General features: G+C 37.6%; 1 long non-coding RNA gene across 1 annotated transcript in view; it reads right to left on the bottom strand.

Annotated features, from left to right (window-relative positions):
• Nucleotides 1-19,294, bottom strand: part of LOC137215117 (uncharacterized) — a 1,036,631-nt gene that overhangs the window by 948,471 nt on the left and 68,866 nt on the right. Inside the window, exon 2 of the long non-coding RNA XR_010939165.1 lies at nt 18,333-18,598. This is a non-coding gene — a long non-coding RNA (uncharacterized lncRNA). The remainder of the gene's footprint in view (nt 1-18,332; nt 18,599-19,294) is intronic.

Here is a 19,294-nt window from a genome sequence, read left to right as displayed (position 1 = left end):
ATGTCAACAACCCACATTATGCAGGGTAATGGGAATCCATCATCTAAATATCGTTGCAACTAAGGACTGTCATGTTCAAATTCTCCCTCACTATTCATAGCTGAGAGAAACAACATCTTTAAGACCTTGCCTGAGTTTTCAGCTAAAAACCACTTGATTTCAAGGTGACAGAGTATGTTCTTAAGAGCTGTTACCACCTTGGATAATTATAAAGCTAGAGAAAGGCTGTGAGAGGGAACAAAAGAAGATTAACCAAGGCGGGGTCGCCAGTGACCCAGAACTAAGAAAGATGCCAATTGGGAAGAAAATTGAAATAAGGTGCATGTGAGGAAACCTTTATCAACAATTAAAAACAAAGAGCTTACTTCATCCTTTTGAAAGCTATAGACATTTGTGGCTAAAAACAGAGGATTTTGAATACCGTCAAGGTCACAACTGCAAATAGTGAGTTGGTTGGCAGTATTAAAAAACACAAAGAACAAAAGGATAAAAGTAACCAAAACAATTGTTGAAATGCAAAACAGGGAACTGGGAACAAGACATTTGGCCTTGGCACAAGCCGGAGGGCATGGAGAAACTGTTTACCAAAGCTCTGGGGCTGTGTGCTGTATTGTTGTTTGCTGTTGTTGCCTGAAGATTTTGGCTAGTTGAAGTCAGTACTACTCTTTTTCAAGTTAGTTCAATTCAACTAATATATTCTAAACCAGTGACCTCTAAATCCTAGTTCACCAGGATACGGGGAAAAAAGATACTCAAACTTTTTATTTTTTATCTCTCTTTTAAAATATCTACCTTGTAGATGTTATAAAATGTATGTTCTATATTAGAACAACAGTACACATAAATTACTATACCAACAAGCCTATAGTGAAGATAAATAATCAAAAATTGTTTACTGGGCTTCCCTGGTGGTGTAGTGGTTGAGAGTCCACCTGCCGATGCAGGGGACACAGGTTCGTGCCCTGGTCCGGGAAGATCCCACATGCCGCAGAGCGACTAGGCCCGTAAGCCACGGCCGCTGAGCCTGCGCGTCCGTAGCCTGTGCTTCGCAATGGGAGAGGCCGCAACAGTGAGAGGCCCGCGTACGGAAAAAAAAAAAAAAAAAATTGTTTACTGAGAAGGGGTATGTGATCAAAAATATAGATTGTGATTCAGTAGGTCTAGGGTGGGGTCCAAATGACTCTGGTGGACATTTTTAACATATTTATTCATTTTAATCCTTTCAACAATTGTACCATTAGGTTATACAATATTCCAAGGCAGGTATTATAACTATTCCCATTGTCCAGATGAGAAAACTGAGACATAGCAAGGTTAGGTCATTCCCCAAGTTCACACAACTAGTGAGTAAGGGAAGCAGAATTCAAATACAGGCAGTCACACCAAAGCCAGGGTTCTTAAGCACTGCACAACAGTCTCAAGAAGTTAGGGAACTCTGACTGATGGAAAATAGTTAAGCAATAAAGATTGGAGAACTGAAAATCCCAGGTAGGAGAGATGGGTGGGCGTCCAGTGGGGAGTTTCACCAGTCTGAGTTACCCCCTAAACTCAAGGTTTTCTCACTCATGAGTACCAAAGTATACTCCTCAACAATCCCTCACATGTTAGTCACATTTGATTGGTTTTGTGAGATGGGACAATTCTAGAAAGACAAAGATAGGAAATAAGATGCAAACACTGCTTCAATAAAATATCACCCAACCAGAGCAGCTCACTGTCATTTTTTTTTAATAGAAGGATTTCACCGTATGGAACTAATTATCGCCATCTGCCGTTCCATACTTCTATTTCCTCTCTAACAGCTCATTCTTCAAAAACTCAGTAGCTTCCTCCCTTTACATTTGTAAATGCTGTTGACTATGGATAAAATCCATGTTTACTTTCTATTCAAAACCTCATAGGAAAGCTTGTTTTAATCATCCACAGATGTTTCATTCAGTTCTGCTTAGCTTGGCACAGAACTTCAGAGGGAAATAAAAGAAAAATCTTTATTTTATATTTCAATTGTAGATTGTTACAGACTAAATAAAACGCCAAATTGTTACTGGAAACAACACAGCCACTGTAATAACGATAGTCGACATCTCATTTTTACAATTATAATTTTTTCTGGCATTTGTTGAACTCAAGATGGTTTCCATATTTTACAAAGGGCTTTCTTCCCCTTCTCTGAATGAACCTGCATTGAAGCCATAGAACTTTGTACTTTATTCTTAATACAGTCTTATACATTTGAGAAATATTGATATTGTTGCATGATACATAGTGATTAGGCTTTTAAATAATACTTTCCACCTTCTGGTATCATGTTTTGATACATGTTATCCTTTTGAATTCCTTTTAAAACACCCATTAACCCCAAATCCACTCTATACATATCTACTACCTCTATGGGTCTGTTCTTCCTGGCTTTCCTTTTTTTTATTTAACTAAAGAGAACAATTGATTATATATAAACATTCGCTGTGAATTGCATTTACACTTCAGTTATTAAATATAAGGGGTGAAAGCAGCTTTTCTGGTGCAAAGTGTATTTCCATGAATTTGTGGTAGATTCTCTACTGATCTCTAATAACTTTGACATGAGTGCTTAATATGTACACCATTTCTTTATAATCCTACCCCTCCAACCAACCCAAAGGTCACCTGATTCATTGATATCCTTAAATTTTCTAATGAGGTCCTTTCTCATTTCTTTTCATCCACTAATGTCAAGAATCAAACTACACTCCCGAAGACCTAAGTCCAAAATTTATCAAATATTTATCTCCTCCTAAGTCCAGCCAATCACACTGCTCCTTCAGAAGCATTTCATTTAAACTATATTCACACAGCAGAGTTCATTTTGACTTTTTCCCATTCCAATGTGTTAAAATATTATAAATATTAACTTGAGTTGTTTTTACCTTTGATTCAGTACACATGGTTCTAGATGTATTCTCTCAAAGCACTAGAAAGAGCCTCTGTACATACTTTTTTAGTATCTCCTCAATGATGACCCCAGAATGAGACCAACTGGCTTGATTAGAGAGCCAATTATGGCTCCTTGTAATTGTTCCAACAGACATGCCAAAACCCTGGTTTGATTGTGCTTATTTTGCTTTAACAGAATTCTATCCTACTGTTCTTCTCCTACAAGTGTCTATTCAGAATACATGAGTTAAAGAAGTTGTGTGTTACCGGAGTGAAGAATGAATATATTAGGAGGGATGATCGAGATTTGGGTCTAAGAGAAGCCACGAAATCAAATAAAATGTTTTAAGTCTAAGTAGGAAAAGAAACAGTTTTCTTTACATCACCATATTTTCCTACGTAAAAGTGACAACCCTTCAAAGAGTTCTAAATTCTATGTTGATAGTGAAAAAGAATATTTTCTCAAATTATCTCACCTACAAGCTATATACAAGTATGACCCAACCAAGACAATGAACAAATCTAGTAAAGACCTGACTGTACTTTTTGATGTCAAGGTGTAACTAAGATTCTCTGCCCTTAATTAAAGCTAATAGTGGTTATGAATAACTTAAGGGTTTTTTAAATTATTGCACAAGTCATTCATTTCAGAAAAGGGAGTAAGTTTTAGTCATCCTTTGATATCCAGACACTGTAATCAAGACAACTGGATTCCTATGAGGCAAAGACAGCAAATTATGATCTACCCCACAAGAATAAACAAAACTTGAATTCATAAACTAAAGAGTTTTTCCTGCTATAGACTTCTGCCACCATTAACATGGTAATGACACTAAAATCTTGTCCTCTGGACATGTGTCCCCTTTAAAGAAAGAAGAGAACTTAAGTACTTTAGCCCAGGGATCCCCAACCCCCGGGCCGTAAACTGGTAACAGTCCGCAGTCTGTTAGGAACCGGGCCACACAGCAGGAGGTGAGCGGCAGACAAGTGAGAGAAGCTTCATCTGCTGCTCCCCATGGCTCGCATTACCGCCTGAACCACTTCCCCTACCCCCAGCCCATCCATGGAAAATTTGTTTTCCATGAAACAGGTCGCTGGTGCCAAAAATGTTGGGGACCACTGCTTTAGCCTAATTTCTCTACGCGTATATAATATTGGAGGATCCTTTTATGAACATAAAATACAGGCCATTCGCTTTGAAAGGAAGAGTGAAAATAGAGTCGTCAAATTTCAAAGGAGATTGTGATTAAAATGAAAAGCTGAGGAGACAATAAAAATACTGTAAGCCTGGGCTTCCCTGGTGGTGCAGTGGTTGACAGTCCGCCTGCCACTGCAGGGGATGCGGGTTCGTGCCCCGGTCCAGGAGGATCCCACATGCCGCGGAGCGGCTGGGCCCGTGAGCCATGGCCGCTGAGCCTGCGCGTCCGTAGCCTGTGCTCCGCAACGGGAGAGGCCACAACAGTGAGAGGCCCGCGTACCGAAAAAAAAAAAAAAAAAAAATACTGTAAGCCTATAAGAAGAGAGGCATTTTATTTTATACCATAGTTAAAAGTTAATATAATTTATTTTTTAATTCAGATATAAGGTTTTAAACATCTCAAATGTAAACAAGTAAATACCTTGTAGGTGGATCAATTTAGAATATGTCAAGAAAGTTCCACCCACTTCTACCCAAAAAAGTCAGATGGTTTTTCGTTTCTTCATCTGTGAGATTCTCTATTTAATATCATATTTCCTCAAGTCTAAGATGTCATTAATTGTAAAACATTTGATTTACTAAGAAAAACATCATGCCACTTAAGTTATGATAGTCCATCAACGGTAAAACACATCCCATTTTGGAGACATTAAAATGTGAAAAAAAATGTGCATCTTACATTTGGAGAAATACAGTGAAGTCCTTTCCATATATTCACATAGAAACAAAACCCTAGTTCTGGAATACTGTACAATACTTGCTTTGGGGGGATACAGAATGTATAATAAATGCTTTAAAGAAAGAAAGAAAAAGACATCTCACAGATAACGTAGCAAGTTACCTTGTCTATACAGGTTCAGAAATCTGTTTGAACTCTCCAATATATATTTCTCCCACTGTGGCCCTACATACCTATTTATTTTACCTTTAGTGCTGATTATAAAAGTAAAAAGTATTTATATTTTAAATTTTAAAACTTTAGAAAAAGGATCCTGATAAAGATCTGGCCTGATTTTGATCTGCAACAACACAGGCAGTGTAAAAATAAATAACATTACAAAAAAATTTTTAAACCTTCTCTTTTTCTGTTCTTTTGTTCTTCACTTCTATATGGTCCCTTCCCACACACACAGGTGCTATTTATAGTTGCTGCTATAGCCTCCCTCCACCCCTACATTGTTCACCCAGCTTCTAGAGCCTTTGACCAACTTTCAACAGGAGACAGTCAACCTCAATCCTTCCATTTGATTCCTCTGAAGGAGGGAGGAGGGAAGAGGGAGGAGAGATAGGGGCTGATTAGAATTCAAAGGTAATAGGACTTGGGATGCAGAAACAGCTTCAGGGAAGTTCGAGGTTAACACAATTAATATTGTTCTAACTACTTCAACTATCTTACTGGCGCAAAGAAGCAAAGGATGGTTATGTTTCTCCTCTGAGCATTTAGTGCTTTCTAGTGGATCCCAAAATTTTGTTTTAATTAGCATAATACATATGCACACAGATTAAAGGAGGGACAACCTGTTGCCCCCATGGTCCAGGCAAAGTTCCATTGCTTATGAGGAAGGGACAGTAGCAGAAACCCTTCATCTCTGGAGTGAGGCAGGAAATCTTCCTGGGCCCAGGATTCTGCACTGATGCCAAGCAGAGGTCAGCTTCTGCTATGTGAGAGACAAGAAATTCTGTCCTACCTAAGACCAACCAGAGACACAAGGCAGAATTTGGCTGCCATGGGGAGGAGAGGAAGTAATGCTGAGAAAACCTTAACCCCAAAGCCCAGGCACACAGGAGCTGCCTAAGACTGAGGCTGGAACAATGCAATAGAGAACTCCCCGTGCCCACCAAGAGCCCAATACCAATTCATGCAACATGAAGTGATATTCCTCTGTGGCTCAGGCAGACAAGGTAGAATGGGAACATTGAGAAAAACCTTCTAGCACCCCCAGGTCCCACTCTAAGCACAAGGTAACAGCAGCCACCACTGGGGTAATCCGAGGCCTGTGATGAACTGAAGATAACCATAGCAACAACAAAGCCCAAATCTAGCTCAACGCCTGAATAGATTGATTCAACCTCCACACTATTGGCATGAAAGAAGAGAAGGCATGCCCATTACCAGGCAAAAATACTATTTAACTCAGTCTCTTCAATCTTCTACACATTATGTCCAGAATTCAACAAAAAGTAAAAAGATATACAAAAGAAACAAGATAAGGCAAGTCACTGTGAAATAATCAACCAACTAACAAGAGCAAACACAGAGGTGATTTAGACGTTGGAACTATCAAATAGGGACTTTAAAATAAGTATGATCATAATATTAAAGGATCTAGAGGAAAAGATGAACAACATATATGAACACAGGAAATGTCAGCAGAGATACAAACTACAAAAAAGACTCAAATGGAAATGCTGTAAGTAAAAAAACATAGTATTAAAAATGAAGAATTCCTTTGATGGACTCATTAGCAGATGGGACACAATGAATCTAAAGATGAATTAGTAGAAAGTATCCAAACTGAAACACAAACACTCACAAAAGAATGAAAAGAAGTTTAAAAATAGATAAAAACAGAGCTGTAGGATCATATCAGATGGCCTAATATATATGTAACTGAAGTCTGAGAATGAAAAGAGAGAAAGAAATGTTTGAAGAAAGAATTTTTCAAAATTAATGAAAACCAATAAACCACAGACCCAAGAATCCCACAGAACCTCAAGCAGGACCTTTTTTTGAAAAAGGAAAAACAAACTACCAAAAATACCACCTAGACACAACCCAGTCACCCTGCTGAAAAAATACTGAAGACAGATGGAGAAAAAAGAAACATTACATTTAGAGGAAGAAAGCTGAGTGAAAATCTAGGAAGAAAGCTGAGTGGAAATCTAAAGTACAATCGCTTATATAATTTAATATCATAAAAACAAATTGTGACACTCATTTTGGTATCTTATTGAGTGTGTTTGATGTTTCCTCAGAATTTTCTCTGATATGACTATAGAAGTTAAGGAAAGAGACCTACTCTTATCCTTTTATTAATATTACCTTTATCGCTTTGCATAGTACTGGACAAAGCATGGGTATTCATTAAGTACTTGATATTCAGTAAGACTTCAGAGCAAACTTGCTTTTGCATTTTTTTTGCACGTTATCAGCGAGCTTTTCTCACAAGACAGTCTTAAAACATAAAAGTATTTTTAAATTACTTTTATGAAACTTCTTATCTTACATTCTCTACCTTTTACTTTTCTGAAATAAGAGACGAGATACACATTTGTGGGGTGGCCCCACATTTACCAAAATGAGGTCATGGAGCCTCTTCACTCTTGATATTTCCTCTCCCCAACACCTACATATTGAATTTTAGATAATATTATATTCACCAATGTATTGCCTTATTACCCACAATTTCTTATGTGTACTTTGTTTTTCCTCCACAGATCACTGATTCTTCAAAATAATATCTGTAATGTCTGTTTTATATTCTGTACATAACAGATACACAGTAAATTGCTTGGTTACTAATGTTAAACATGATTAAAATACCTAGGAAGGTCCAGCTCTGCCCTTTTAATTTTAGGTCACAGGCCCAAGAAGAGTGACCCTCAAATATGCAGATGTGGAGTCCTCTGTTGAACTTTACCCTGACCTTCATCCATCCTCTCAGCTGCTTGTAACCCTGCTGGCCTCAGTGTCACCTTTCTGGTCTCACATCTGTCCCAGCCCATGGTCAGATTTGAGGTTCCCTGATCTACTTCTTTATCTCTGATTCCTCCACCATCACTTTATTCCCTAGTCCATGGCCTATTTTCTTCCAAGCACTGTATTTGTTCACACAGGCTTTCTAGAACCTTCCTCATAAGCTACATACCAGGTTCTAATTCCAGTCCCAGGAGTCAGACTCTGGGAAGAGTTATCTTAAAAGTTCTGAAAACAAACAAATCGTACATAAAGCCCAAGTAAAAAGGTGATAATACCACATATGTAAGTCGTTCTTTTACTAGAATTATATTTAAGGGAAATGCAGCAAATTTTCACAAATTATCTATTAAATCAAAGAATATAATTCCAAAATTAATAGTTTAGCAGCATGTCTAAATAAATGGAATACTCAGCCTGCAAACTTCCCATAAAAGTAGAATTATTATTTCACAAAAACTTGTACCACTCTGAAGACTAGCATTTGCCAGTATGCTCTTGAAAACAAGTGTTCCTAAGAAAACTCCAACAATCTGAGCTTAAAAGATGAGAAACACTGAAGTGTCCAATCTATTTCTCTGACCCACCCAATGTACCACAGTTGATTCTTATTATTTGTGATAATTATATTCTATAAAGTTGCTGCAAACACTAAATTAGCAAATGCTGAACCACTAGCCCTAGAGGAAATATAGAGTTGGGTTCTTGTGAGCTTCTAGTCACAATATTTTCATCAACCAATCAATACATAACCTTGTTTTATGTTTAAAGACACCTTATTTGATATATATTGTCAAGTCACTAACACTGAACTCATGTCCAACAGTACTATAACTCATCCCTGACGAAGCTTATCTAACATGTATTCTCTCTGTAGGGCATATCACAGCCTTCTCGTGCTTAGGAACACTGGACAGCACATCAACATTACACTTGGGGGACATTTTATAAAAGCAAAGTCAACAAAAAGCAAAAAAATGTGGGAAATGTGGCACTCAATAGGCCACCAAAAAAACATTAGCAACTTGTTTATATAGTATCAGCACTGGAAGACAGAAGATGATCAGCTTCTTTGACCTCAGCTAGGAACATGCATTTAGGGTGACTCACATTTTTCATCAATCTGTGCATGTCCACAAATGACTGCAAATGCACTGTGAGTATTGATCTTGTGGTTACAAATAAATTTTAACAAGTAGGCAAGTTCTCAAATACATAATCCATGAATAATAAGGATCAACTGTATCTCCACCTCAAATATCTTCCTCAATGGCCCAATCTGATATATACCTTGAACCTCATCTCGCCTCTCAGTTTACTTGTTACTTATGCATCAACCTCACCCCTTGGTTTCAATGTGTGTCTTCATCCTTCTACTCATTGCTTGGTCCTAGGGTCCTTGACCCAGCAATGCAGTCACATGGATGAGCCTGGGGAAGGCCCATCCTGCCTCATGCATAGGCACTGCCCTGGACACCATCTCCACACAGCTCTTGATTTCCACTATTTCAACAACATCCATGCAAAACCTAAATTCACAGCCCATTATCACTTTCTTCTTCAATCTACTAGTATTTTCAGAATCTAAAACCTCTCATTGGAAAAGCTTAAAGGATGAGTCGCTGAAAACAAGGATGATTATCTGGACCATTTAGTTCTAAACTACTTTTAGATCATTTATAATTTTTTTAGGTCTGGGAAACCCGCAATAATTATCCCAACTCTACTTTCTCTTGCTAAGAGAAACTTGGTCAAATACTGCCTATTTTTCTTCTCCATAGAGAAGTATTAAGTCTGTGGGCCTCTGCTTTCCTTTGGGCATATTGAAGCTGTCGATAAAAACAGACAGATATATAGACATGATTATTCATTGGTGAGCTAATTTATTTTATCGACTCTTTGTTTTAGTTCCCTCTGTAACTGAGACAGGGAAGAGGAGACTGGAAAAACTAAAGCACTGAAGTTTAGACACCTTGAGCTGCGTGAACAGAGGTGCACCGAAAGCTTCATAAGGTATAATATCACAAGTCTAAGGTTTGGAAGGAACTTAAAGGTCTTCACCTTTAAACTGTGGGCACCATCAGAGTCAGGCTCAAGGTTGGCTTTGTTCACCACTGTGAGCCCAAAACATCAATACTTTGCCTAGCACACTGTAGACAGTAAAAAATATTTAGTTATTTCTCAGCAATAAAATAAATGATATATAAAACATGTGGACATACCTCAAAAAATGTTAAGTGAAAGAATCCTCACACAAAAGGCACATTCTGAATGATTCCATTTAAAAGAGGATCCAGAATAGGCAAAACTAATCTATAGTGGAAAATAATCACAATAGTGGTGCCCTGGTTGGGGTCAGGAGAAGAATGCAGATTGGAGATTGCCTGGGATGGGGTACCTTTAACAAGCCTCTCCCCCAGGTTTTCTGATGTGTGACCAGATTTGGGAATGACAGATCTGCTCCAATCATTAGAAAGTCTTCTTTGGGATTGGCTCATTTCATTTTTGGAAAGCTCTATTGAATTATTTTTTTCCTTCCATTGAACTAGAATCTACCTCACTGGGATCTACCACTCATCTTATTTTCGGAGCCATAAACTGAAACCCTCTCCATTATAATAATTATAGCTTTCATTATTAATGCTTATTACATTATGTTAGGTAGTATGTTCTGTGCTACACTCAATATGCATTATCTCGCGGCAGCCTTTTAAATTTCATCCCCACCCCCTCCCATCTTCCTTCCTTTCCTTATACCAAGCACTTAGAGGAGCTTCGACTTTCAGGAAATTATGACATGGCTTCTAGTCACCTCTCCATCTTTTTCAGAAAGTGGTCACAAAGTGAATCTCAGACATTCTACTCTGCTGTGAATGAGTTTCAGATCTTTTTCTGAAAGTAGGTATTGACAGAAGTGGACACTAAGCAACATAAAAAGGAGAGCCTAGAACCAAATAGAGAATATTTGGCTACTGTTCTACCTGACACCAGTCCTACTTAAAAGGAGATAGTGTGTTCCTCTATTCAGCCAAATAAAAGAGTTCAAGCGATCTGGAAACCACAGTTTCTACTGTTTACAATTTAGACATGTTTGACTGAAATTTAAAATGAATCCTTTCAGCTGCCATGTTCCATGACCTGAAAAACATTTGTATGATATCTCAGTGTAAAATAACTTTACCTCGAGGTCTTTAATTTTGCTTTTTTGAGTAATATGTTCAAACATTCCTGTAAATGGCAGAACTTTAAACAAGCTGGATTGAAAGATTTTTTTAATAAGATTTGGGGGATGAAATCACCCAGTTACCTGTTTTTTCTATAGTCTACTTAAGATTTCTCAATTTTATAATTTTTACATGAATTATCATTGTACTCTGTCATGAATCAGATGGACGGTTTAACTTTTTGGTGCCGTCAATCTAACCTTCAAAGTTTTGGCATTCTTGGATGGGACACTTTTTTTTTTTATGAATTGACGTTCTTCATGTATTCATAATGTGTTTCGTTAACATATTCCTATGGTTCTTCAACTGCTGATTTCAACACTGGAACTCTCCATTTCCAGCATATTTAGCCACAGTTCCCAGCATATTTAGCCACTGTTAGGTTTAACTTTGAAACTGCCATTTTTGGTGGCCAAAATGGTTCAATCTTATACTAAATTTGGAATTAAGGTAAAAGGTAAAGCAGAAGTACTATCAATTAACAATTTTACTTCTGCCTCTCACTGGAATGATTCTCTTTCCTCTCTACTGTGAACTAAAGTATAATTTTTTATCATGGATATTTTTTATAATTTTGAAAACATATACCCGAATCTGCCTCTAAGACAATCTTTTCCCCATTTTGACTCAGCTGTTCTTGAATAGCCACCCATCCTAACTTTCAGGGAACCACAAGTTTAAATGCAATGTCAACGTAGACTTTCAAAGGTAGGATGGAAATAAAGATATTTTATGTTCTTCTAAATAGTCTTTAAATTCCACTTCAAGTGGCTTTAAGATTATACAGAAGGTGCTTATAATTCTCTTACTATGTGGCATTGTGCCCTAAAGAACCCAGAAATACTCAGAACCTGCAAAGATGAGGAATTGATAGTATAAAAAGAATTTTAAATAGCAAATAAATCTTTCATAGAGATATTTACATTTTGAACATCTGGATATCAAAAAGATTTTACAGCAATTATAGGAAAGAGTTTTCTTTTGACAATATAAAAATGATTATTATCTGTGATAACTTACTATGAAATATATTTTGTAACCAATGCTCTTAACTTATATTTTCCAACTTGGATTAAATATGTGTATTTTGCATCTGAGAAGGCTAATTCCTTCCCAGATCTCACCAATACAAAATACTTTGTCTTCTGTGTTCCCTGCTATTACCATCATCTGACCCTCATGCTATCTTGTTCTATTAGTTTTGATACATACGTACATACATCTCATCTACTATTTGAACACTCCTTGACGAGTGAGAATATGTCTTAAATATCTGTTTCTCTCTCAAAGTCTTGTATATTGGAAACATCCTTGCACACTAGAGCTCCTATCTCATTTAAATCAACTGTTTTTTCCCCTTAGACCAATTTAGTTACCCTTATTTGTATCCTTCCTATTCCATCTCTGCTCCTATTTCTAGGGAGGCAACAACTGAACAATATATAGTAGTCTAAGTACAAACACACCTAATTTTATTTAAAACCTACAGCTAAGGTGATAAAGACTCATGTGCTTAAAGCATCTGTGTTCTATGTAATCCCAGAATGTATATAGGTACTACGTGAAAAATTAAATCAGGTATTAGCTCAAAAGATCTAATGGCCATCTCAGATGTTTCAGGTCTCAAGTTTAACAATATTAAATATTTCTGTACTACTAATCTTTCAGAACTATGTTAATAAGATCCATGTGTGGACTGAGTCACTTCACTAGAGAAACCCACTGTCAGTAACCCCAGGAAATACAAAATTCTTTAATATAAGATCCCAAGGAATCTCCATGAGAGATACCTTTCAAAGGAGCACACGAATATCTTTTGCCTTAATTTCTGATTATTACTTTCAAGTAGAACATAGAGAGATTTCCAAGGCTAAAATCTAAGGCAAATGTCCAGATAATTAAAGTCAAAAATCACAATAATCATCTAAGTAATTGAAAAAAATTAGTTATTATTAACATGTGTAATCAAGGGCCTAGGGTTAAATTCCTGGTTCTGTCACTACGTTAAGCTGAGAGGACTTGGAACGGTCATTTAATCTCTCCAAGTGTGTCTTCTCATATCTTGAGTGAAGAAACTGTCCATCTACTTGAGAGAGATACTTTGAAAATTATGTTAGAGCAGGGTTTCTCAACCTTGGCACTACTGACATTTTGGGCCTTATGTTTCTTGTTGCAGTTCTGTGCACTGTAGGATGTTCAGGCACATGTCTGGTCTCTACCTACCAGATACCAGTAGTATACACACACACACTGGTAGGAACAACCAAAAGTGTCTCCAGTCATTGCCAAAAGTCCACTTTGGGGTGGGGGGGCAAAATCACCCCCCACCCCCAGCTAAAAATGACTGAAATAAATGATTTATATAAAAGCCTTCACTGACACATCAAATATTGATACATATAGATCACTTATTATGTGCCAGACACTGTGCCCAAGTCAAATAAGATGTGATTCATGCCCTCAAATAATTTACATTCTAGTACAAGAGACAGATAAACAAATCAACATTTGCAGTGATGGCAGTTTGGGAGCCTGTGGAGCGGGCAGGGAACAAAACATTTAGATGTTAAAGAGTAGAAGCCACAGGAATTCGTGGCTAAATGGATGTGGGGGATGAGTAAAGGGAAGAGAGAAAAACAACATGTTAAAAATGGCTAATTATTATTTAGTACATAAGTCAAAGAGTTCTTCCACAAAAACAGGAACATTTCCCGGAAGAAAAGTCACACCATGTAAATGGTTGCAAAATAAATATTGACTCCTCTGTGACTGCTTTAATTTTAACCAGTCGGGGAACTCACATAGACCAACTACTCCCTTTCTCCCGACCAATTTGCACTCGTATCACCAGAATTATCAAGACCAACAGGGGTTGTCTAATTCCCATACTGTAATTGGACTATCAAGTCCACAAAAATGGCAGTAACGCCATGAGGAACAACGTGCACAGTTTATGGTTTATTTCATTCACTGAAGAACACATCATTTTAACATTTCCTAAGAGTTTTATTCTATAATCAACTTTAAGCCCAAGTCAAATGCATCTGTACCAATGCCACCAGAAAATAAACCTAAATCAGAGTGAGAACCACCTTTCCCCCATGACAGTGGCGATGTGTATTTTTTCAGAATACTATCTGCATGTGAGGTCCACACAGAGGTGACTATTAGCTCCCCCTTGCTGTGGAACAGCAGCGCAAACAGCTATCCATTATCTCATGGCACTTTCTAGCTTGTGTGATACCAGCAAAATGTACCTTCAAGACACACAACACAGTATTCATTAGAGGAAAGCTAGTTAGACGCTGCCAATGGGACCCTTTGGCTTCTGGTCCTGCCCAGGTATTTGGATGAGGTCCAAGTGCCTAACCACATCAATTTCAAATGAACTTCTCTTTGCAACTGCATGTTACCCAATACCCCAAAGTATATGAAAGCCTTCCTGATTTTTAGAGTTTATAAGCCCCCGACAATGGAATTCTGTGTGGAAATATCAAAATTCAAGTAACAAAGAATTTTTCAGAGGATCAAAAATAGAAACCATTATTGGAGTATAAAAACATTTTAGTTACCTAAGAATCCACATTTCTAAGAAAAGCAGCCTTATTAAAAGATGTTTGCTCAACAGGCAATTTTCCTCCATTTAATTTTCATAAATAGATCCCTTTGAAATTTATTTTCCCTAACAAAGGCTGCACATTAACAACAAATGATACAACATCTTCAAATTTTAATTAATGTCAAGAGCTTTATTTTGCTTCCAAGCAACTTACAGAAACATGTTATTAATATAATTTAATTTAAGGGGGTAGGCATTTGTTTTCTATTTTTAAAGAGGTGGTTCTGAAATTCTGGCCCTGTCAACATCATTTAAACATTCCTGTTCCATGCCTCAATATAATAAATTAAATCAGCATTTTAATTGTGCCCATGCTTTGTGGTTCCTGGCAGCACAAAAAGATTCTCTGTGAGTGCACGACTTCGCCCAAAAAAACCCCACTGAGTGATTAATTACTAGTCTGGAAGATATAAATATGTCTCTCAATAAAGACAGTATGGACTGCTGGAAGCTCTGACCTTATACATCTCTGTAGGACGCCTTAACTTAGCAGACATCCTCCTAATTCAAACAAGACTCTGGCTCCAGCATTCACAGACAGCTCTACGGTGATACACTGTTTCTCTGTTGAACAGCGTACTTTAATTAGCATCATTTGGTACATATACAAGAATCAGAGGGTTTTTTATGTACAAATATGTAGAAATCTTAAGGTGTCTCTGCTCCTTACATAAGGAAGAACTGAGAACAAAAAATAACCTTGAGTTTTTATAAATCACCATCTTTACATATAGTATTTCACATTACACCCTGACATTACTCATGTTTCATTCTGAGTTAAAGGTTTGACCAAGAAACCATAACTTTATAAACAAAGACATGAACCAGTAGGTCTATCTGGCTACGTCTGAACCTCACATGTACTCTCTGGACTGAGAAGCTATCATGATCACTTGAGGGGAGAGAAGCTTACAAAAAGGACTTATTGGCCAACTCCCCTTACCTCCAAATAGTAAAAACAAGAATTGACAGAATTTCTAGAACTGTTTCTACAAGACCAAAATAAGGTAAAAGGAACTATACCAATCACTGAAATCATAAATTGCAAACCAAAGTCAACTAAGTTGAAAATAAAGATGAAGAAATATGGGGCTTCCCTGGTGGCACAGCTGTTAAGAATCTGCCTGCCAATGCAGGAAACACAAGGTCGAGCCCTGGTCCGGGAAGACCCCACATGCCACGGAGCAAGTAAGCCCGTGCACCACAACTACTGAGCTTGCACTCTAGAGCCCACGAGCCACAACTACTGAGCCTGCGTGCTGCAACTACCGAAGCCTGCACACCTAGAGCCCATGCTCCGCAATAAGAAAACCCACGGCAATAAGAAGCCTGCGCACCGCAGCCCCCGCTTGCCGCAACTAGAGAAAGCCCACACACAGCAACAAAGACCCAGCATAGCCGAAAATTAATTAATTAATTATTTTTTTTAAATGAAGAAATCGAGACCTGAAGCTGGCTCCTTTAAGTTGGAGAACTGTCATGTGTAGCTTTTCTAATGCTTTGCATTCATGATCGTGGCATTTATTACCAGAACTAAACACCACATCTCCTTTACCCTTTCAGTTTTCTTGTTTGTTTGTTTTGTTTTGTTTTTTTCAAGCAGTGGGAAGTCAAGATTATCATACGTCATTCTGGCCAGTCTAGAAATCCAGACATCATGTTCCTAATTGTCCTGTTTAAAACAAGATGAAAGAAAGGTTCCCTAAAATGTCAATACACATTTGGCCAAGGAAAAAAAGTCATTTGTATTCAGACTTCCACTCTACTGCTATTTATATTTCTACTGGGCCTTGTCAAAGATAGTTTTTAAGCATGGTCATCACACTTAACTGTAAGGATTAAATCGCTCAGCCAACATGAGTCTGAATTGGAGCTCTGGAGTAGACCACAAAAACAGCCACACAATTTCAGCACCTCCCATCAAGAGGTAGAGAATATTTTCCCACCCCTTGAATCTTGGTTGGTCTTGTAGCTTTGACCAATAGAATACACAAAAATGGCACTACACCAATCCTGAGCCTACGACTCAAGAGACCTTGCAGCTTCCATCCTCAAACTCTTGGAACTCTGTGCCCACCATGGGAACAAATCCAGGCTAGCCTGTTAGAGGTTGGGAGCCAATGTGGGAAATAACCCCAGTCATCCCAGCTGTCCCAGATGTGATCATGTGGGTCATAAACCCATCTGCCCAGGCAATCTGCCAGCTGACTGCAGATGCATAAGCGAGCCCAGCCAAGATTAGCTAAGCTTAGCCCACATCAGAAGAACTGCCCAGCTGAGCCCAACAAACAATGTCAACCTGCAATATTATGAGCTAAATTAAATTGGTACTTTCACAGCCACTAAGATTTGGGGTGGTATGTTATGAAGAAACAGATAACAGATACAGGTCCTACAACCTCATAACTGTATCTTTTCTAGGCTTCCAGCCCCAATTCAAGTTTTCCACTATGCCCATAGCTTTTAACAGGTACTAGTATACATACTCTGTTGACCTAGTTCCTTTTGAATTCTGATACCACTTTTTTTCTGTAAAAAAATTTAGCACTTAGATAAATAATGCCCTATATAATTTCTCAAGGTATAGCTAAGTATTTATGATTCACATAGAAATGGTCTCTAAAGGTAGAGACCATGTTTTATATATTTTTATTATCCAACACACTAAACACAGAGGTGTTCAATAAATACTTGTTTTGAAAGTAGCTAGAGTTTACAAGACCTTTAAACTGTATCTGCTATGCTTTTCTAATTTATAACATGTAATTAATATTAGCCTGTTTCACCACAAAGGAGATTGATTTCATGCCTTCACAACCCTTTAACAAGTACGACATATGATAAATTTCATAAGAAAACCAGAACTAGATAAAATGTAAAATTTCTATATATAGCAAAAGATACAAAGAACAGAATTTTAAAAAGGAAACTAGGAGAAAATAGTTATAGTATATTCAACAAAGACCTAAAAATCAATAGCATACAAAGAGCTCCTATGAAGCAATAAAAAAAGACAACCCAAAATAAAACTGAGAAAAATATTTAAATTGACAGTATTCATAAGTACAAATGAAAAAATGAAAACCACCTGTGCAAAGATGCTTAGCTTCACAGATAATCAGGAAAAAGTATGTTTAAATGAGAATTTTACCCAGATTATTAAAAATTTTAAAGATTAAATAAGATCCAGTATTGGTGACTGTGTATGGAAATGGGCCTTCTTTCACACTGTTCGTAGGAGTATAAAGTGGCATAGCTTTTAGGAGAACAATTGTGTAGTACAATTCCAGTTTACTTGTTTTTAATAGTAAACTGGAAAGGTAAATATTCATCAATACTCTCATGGTAAATACTGATTCACCTGTCTGTGGAAAACTATGCAAAATTTTAGAAGAATGTGATGGATTTGTATATGCTGACATGAAAAGACCAAGGAATGTTAAGTTAAAAAGGCAGGTCGCCAAACAATAGTATAATACCATTTTTTATTAAGTATATAATTGCATAGAAAAAAGGCTAGAATGATATACACTAAAATAATAGCCATGCTCAGTTAACAGGGGGAGTACAGTTGGGAGAGTGAAGGAAAACAGTAAGTTTTTACATATTTATGTATCATTTGAACGTCCCACAAGCATAGGTTTATGTGATATGCATATAATTTGTTTATATTACACATACCTGGTCAGCAGAAAGGGGCAGAGCATAAACGCATTCAACCAGGGAGCCAGAGAAAGAGCTGCACCTTCATGGAGGAAATCTCCACTTTTATCCTAGTTCAAAGCAGTGGAGTGGTCGGCATTGCACACAGAGAACAGGAACGAGCACTGGGTGCCCCTGTAGCATGATTTCCCCCATGGCAGAGAAGAGGAGATACTGAGCAGTTAAGTGTGCTGGTGATCCTGTGTTTGGCCTCTCAGGACTACAGTGGGGCATCCTCCTGGAATCTGGAATTAAGAAAAACAAGATGAGCCTCTGAACGTTAAACTTCAAAATCAGCACAGAAGGAATTAGAGGAGATGAGAGACCACCTAAAATAATAACAAAGCTAGCAGTTACCAATCTCCAAGCAATCTCCTGTGCCAAGCACCAGGGACTTTCACACATCCTATCTCAATTTCGACAAAAATCCTCAGTTGTTTTTATTTTATTGAAGGGAAAATGAGCTTAGAGAGGTTAAGGAAATCAGCAAGGATCACATAGCTTATACAAGGCACTGCCAGAGAATTGAACCCAGTCCTGTTTAATTCAACACCTAAGTTCTTAACTACCATGGATGGTGCTCTCTTCCATCACAGAAGCATAAAGTCTGAGTCGGCAATGCTGGACGATATCCTTGCTGTATGTGTTAATATAGCTAAGGATATAATGGGTCAAATAAAACAAGTATAGCTTAGCCATGGAAGCACAGAAAGGGTTTCAGACAAGCACATGGTAACAGTGCCTGTTCAAAGAGTCAACAAGGACCTCGGTCCAAGGACCCATTTGTTTCAAGGAACAGGCCAACAGGGCCACACAGTATATGGACAAAATGAAATTTCTCAACCTTCCAAGATAAAGACCAGTGCCTGGACTGTGGATTCACCAAGGCAGTGTCACTCCAGGATACCTCTTAAAAAATACATACCTCTGATACATCATAT

This window comes from Pseudorca crassidens, chromosome 20 (genome assembly GCF_039906515.1).
Source record: "Pseudorca crassidens isolate mPseCra1 chromosome 20, mPseCra1.hap1, whole genome shotgun sequence".
Taxonomy (NCBI): Eukaryota; Metazoa; Chordata; class Mammalia; order Artiodactyla; family Delphinidae; genus Pseudorca; species Pseudorca crassidens.
The sequence above is the reverse complement of the archived record's forward strand: the minus strand, read 5'-3'. Positions and strand labels throughout refer to the sequence as shown.